Genomic DNA, 4,744 nt, shown 5'->3' with positions numbered 1-4,744 from the left:
TTTTTTAAATTTTGGTGAATTATCAAATGTTTAAATAATATAATAAATACAATAAGAAAAATGGGTTTAAGACTAGTTTGGGAAGTCAACCGACTCGAAGGGTGGGGAAACTGATCAAAGGAGGCCAAATAGTAAGGTCAACTAGTTTAAGACCAGCTCAAGGCCACATGTCAGCCGTCGGGAGGGATAATGTAGTGTGTCGCGGATTGGTAATGCAGCCATATCAGAGCCATCACTGGGGTGCGACGATCGGATGGTTAGAAAGGAACCACATGAGGCACTAAATAAATGGCACGTGTTGATCCCCGAGTGGAGGGAGATGATGCATGAGGATCCACATCATGATCTGATCCTATTCGTCCCTAAGGGATGGGGATTGAACGGCTTTGGGAGAGCCACGTGACACTAAGTGCATATGGAGGTGAGGATGCCACGCGTCAACGATCAAGTGGAGGCATGGACATTAGGGCAGATTTTTGACACGATTTAATCATAGCCGTTGCTATGGAGAAAAGATCCTATGGCGGAGAAGAGATTTCTTCAGATTGCTGACATGGCTCGATTAGGAACATTGACAGGAAACACAAAATGGACAGCGATGAAGATAACCACATGGCCTTCTAATCGAATGGGAAAAAGTGTGCCCTGTGCTTGAATCCTACGGTCTCGAGATATGAGATATTTAAACCCCAAATTTTTATTTTCTCTCATTTCTTCATCTCTTTCTCGAATGCTGTCTCCTCTCTTTCTTCTCTCTTCCCTCTTCTTCGAGCATTCTCAAAATAAAACCCTAGGGTTTCGTGTTCTTCTATCTAATCAAATCTCTCTTGAAACCCTAACCTTATCTCTCTCTCTCTCTGAAGTTCGTCTGAATCTCTTTTCCTTCTCTCCTCTTCCTTCTATGTTTTTCTCTATTCTTTATCTCAATCTTCCTCTAATCTCCTATCTCTCTTCTTCCATCTATCTACAATCCCCCACGAATTAAACCCTAGGGTTTCTAATCTCCGACTCCCTATCTCTACAACCTTAACTGAAACCTTAGCCTCAGCTCTTATTCTTGATCTCTCTAATCTTTTTATCATCTCTCTCGCGAAGGCTTTCTTCATGAAAACCCCAAACCTCCGATCTCTTTAATCTCTCTATGTCTCATTGTCTATGTTCTCCACAAATGAAACTGAGATCCTAATCTCCCTTTGATTGCCCTCCTCTCTGCTTTTCTCACTTAAGCTTTTTGCGACCCACCTCTTCTTCTTTGAGCCTTACTCCTTAGATCTCAAACTCTCTCGGTTCTCACTATTCTCTTTGTTCACTGCATAACAAACCCAAAGTTCTTAATCATCTCTCTCTCTAATCTCGGCAGATTTGAAGTTTTTTTGGTCACGATGAAACCAACCCGAAACCCTAAGTGTTTTCTGTTCTCGAAAGACCGAGATTGCGAGGATGAGGACCCATTTGACAAACACAGATAAGTATTTCTCCCTGCCTTTTTTATTTTTTTCTTGAAACTTGATTATTATGATATGTGAATGTGTGATCTGAATATGGTGATCTTGGTTTCTGGTTCGAAGGATTAGGGTCCCAGGTTGAAGATGAGTTAACTCGTCTCAACCCAGTGAGTAGGTAACGAGTTGACTTGCATGAGTCAACCCAAAGGGATGAGTGGACTCGGGTGGACCCGAGAGAGCAACTTGAGCTCTGATATGTGTTCGACTTGAACATGTGGGGGCTTCATGTATATTTTAAAATGGGTTTTGGGCCTGGGTTTAAAAATGACAAATGGGTCTGGGTCTTTTAATATGCAAATGGGCAGGTTTTTTAGAAATGGCTTGGCTATTTTGAAAGGGTTGTGGGCTTTGGTTCATTTTAAAACATGCGGGCCTAGGTTAGTTTTAAAAATGGGCTGGTTCTTTAAAAATAGAAATGGGCTTTTAGGTTAGCAAAATGGGCCTCGAGTGTTAAAAGGAGATAGGTTCGGGTTTTTTTTAAAACCAACTAGGCTTGAGTAGAACATGTGGGCTTTGGGTAGTTTTAAAATAAATGGGCTCACGGTTTGAAAATGGAGTGGGCCTGGGGGATTTTAAAACCAATAGGCTTTGGTTGTTTTTAAATGGGCTTGAGTTTGATTTGAAAAAAAAAAAAAAAAAAAAAAATGCTCGGGGTGGATTGTTTTTTTTTTTTTTAATCTTTTAACAATTAGGCCTTTGAGTTGGGTTCGAGCAAGTCTAGGCTTCAGTTTTACAATATGAGAGTTCGGCCTCGGGCCTGCTTTAAACTTTGGCTCGGGTTCTTTTTCGGGTACGAGGTTTGAGATGTTAAATGGGTCAAAGGATTAATACCCGAGTTTGGGTTTGGTAAGGGTCTGGTGAGGGTTCGGATCCCTAGTTTAGGTTAGAGGTTCGGGGTAGAGGAACTGGGCTTTGGTTCAGTGGGTGTCGGGTTTGGAGGTTCTAGCTTAGGTCAAAGGATTCAAACCTAAGTTCGGGTTTCGGGTCCTACTCTCACCTCAGGTTCTGGGAGTTATTTAGTCTAGCTTCAGTGATTCAGTTTAGGTTTGCGTGTGAACCTAAGACTTAGATGTGAGTACCTACATTTGCAATTTTTCCATATTGTAGTATCTGAAGTTAAAATAGGGACAAGGAGTCAAATTTACCTATAATCCTCTACTCCTTTGGTCTTCTTCCCCTACCTCTGTGTTTGTTTGGGCTTGTTTGATCTGGTATTCTAACTGTGTGGTGTGTCCCAAGTTTTGCTCTACTTCTAGTTCCTTTATATTATGCTCTCTTCCTTTTGCTCTCTGTAATACACCCTGCTTTTTGCTATCCTAATTCTGCAGAGTCTTACAGCTCTCCAGTCAACAGAGCTGCCTTTATTGCTATCATTTTTTGCAGAGCTCTCATCTTTTTAATATTTTTAATTGCCCCTCCCCTAATTCTCTCTGTCTTTTTTCTTTCTTATCCCCCATTCTCTTAGATGCCTCTTCCAATGCATTGTGTGAGGCAGCCTGTTTGGCAACAAAATGCTTCTTCAGTGGGATTGTTCTAACAGAATTCCCCTTTTATTCTTGCCATGCTGGTAAGGAATATTTTAAAACCCTCATCATCGCACATGTGAATTTCTCTCTTATTTTATTATCAGTTTGCTTTGTTGTTTGTCTTCGTGCACAGGATGCTTGGGCATTGCCTCCAGCTATGCCAGCTGGCAACAAGGGACTAGGTCTTCTTGAGTTTTCATTCTCCTGTATTTATTATTTTTGTAATTTTTTTCTGTATATTTTTCACATATTGGATGTACCCCCGTATTGCCTTTCCCTGTAACATTTCCTTGTGTGCTTGTGCCATTTTTGTACTTCCTTGTATGTAACTTTTCATGTATTTGGGTTGGAATTTCCCTGTATTTTTATTTCTCTGTATCCTTTCACTTGAGCACGTGCCCCTCCCCTTTTAATAAAATGTGTGACTTCATTTTAATTTTGACCACAATCCCCACCTCAACTTCTGAACCATCATGCCCATGCCCAAGAATTAACCGGTAATAAAAATGTGACCTTAAGACTTAACAAAACACCTAACTTTAAAATTAAAAGACCTAGACTCAAATTGACTCAATTTAAAATCTGAAAACTCAATTTAAAAAAAAATCACATATTCAAATTAAAGAATTGAATACTCAATTTTCAGAATAAAAGGACTAAATTAAGGAACCCAACTAAAAGATTGGAAGAACTCAGTTTTAAGACCAAAATTAAAAGGAAAAAAAAATTTGGAATTTCAAGACTTAAACTACAATACCTAGCCTAATAAAGGAAATTGATTTTGAAATTAAGGGGGCTTGACTAAAGTTAATAAAGTGTTTAGTTGAAAACTTAAAATTAAAAGGACTCAAAATTTTGTGAAAATACAGGACTCAGTTCATAATTACTTTTGAAATTAATAGACCCAACCGAGGGCAAACGGTGCCTAAATTTGAAATAAAAGGGTTCCATTTTGACACTCAGGACTTAGAGACTTGATTTTGAAAAAAAGGTTCCATTTTGAAATAAATTGAGGGCTCACTTATCGACAACCAGTGCTTGACCGTACTTTTTCAAAAGGGATCCTCTAATTTTTGGGATTTAAAGTCAACTTTATTATGTCGGGTCTTCTCGGGATGGTTTGGTTAAAATTGGGGTGTCTATAGCTGCCCCTTTTTATAGGGGTGGTTGCTTCAAGATAACAGTAGGAACCCTCCTACGTTATCTGTAGTAACAAGCCTACAAACATAAAAGACGCCTTTTTTTACCGGGCCACACAACTGCATAATGCTTTCAGATCAATCGGGTGTGGTTTGCTTATGCCAACTAGGGATAAGAAAGCCAAGGAAATATAGGACTGTTGCATTTTTCTAGGAATTTAATAGTTAGTAGTTTTTGGTTATTGGTTAGTGGGGATTCACAAAGGGGTTGAACTGTATCAGATGTAGGAATCGATCCAAAGTAACACAAGGGGGTAACGTGCACCGGATGTAAAAATTCGAGCTAGCACACAAGAGGAGGTTTCATGCATCGGATGTAAGAATCCAAGCTAGTGCATCAAAACGGGGGTGTCGTGCATTGGATGTAAGAATCCAAGATAGCGCACCAAAACGAGGGGTAACGTGCATCGGATGTAGGAATCCGAGCCGTAGCGGATATGAGGATCTGAGCAACAACAACACAAGAATGACTTGCTTCGAATGTAAAAATCTGAGTCGTAGCGGATATGAGGAT

At 39.8% G+C, this 4,744-nt stretch overlaps 1 long non-coding RNA gene across 1 annotated transcript; it reads left to right on the top strand.

The window, feature by feature from the left end:
* The first annotated feature begins 612 nt into the window (after nt 1-612).
* On the top strand, nt 613-3,467 carry LOC131155061 (uncharacterized). Its single transcript, XR_009136744.1, has 2 exons — nt 613-3,072; nt 3,165-3,467. It is a non-coding gene; the product is annotated as an uncharacterized LOC131155061 (long non-coding RNA).
* The last annotated feature ends 1,277 nt before the right edge of the window (nt 3,468-4,744 follow it).

This window comes from Malania oleifera, chromosome 5 (genome assembly GCF_029873635.1).
Source record: "Malania oleifera isolate guangnan ecotype guangnan chromosome 5, ASM2987363v1, whole genome shotgun sequence".
NCBI lineage: Eukaryota > Viridiplantae > Streptophyta > Magnoliopsida > Santalales > Ximeniaceae > Malania > Malania oleifera.
Note: the sequence above shows the minus strand (reverse complement) of the source record. Positions and strands in the feature narration are given on the sequence as shown.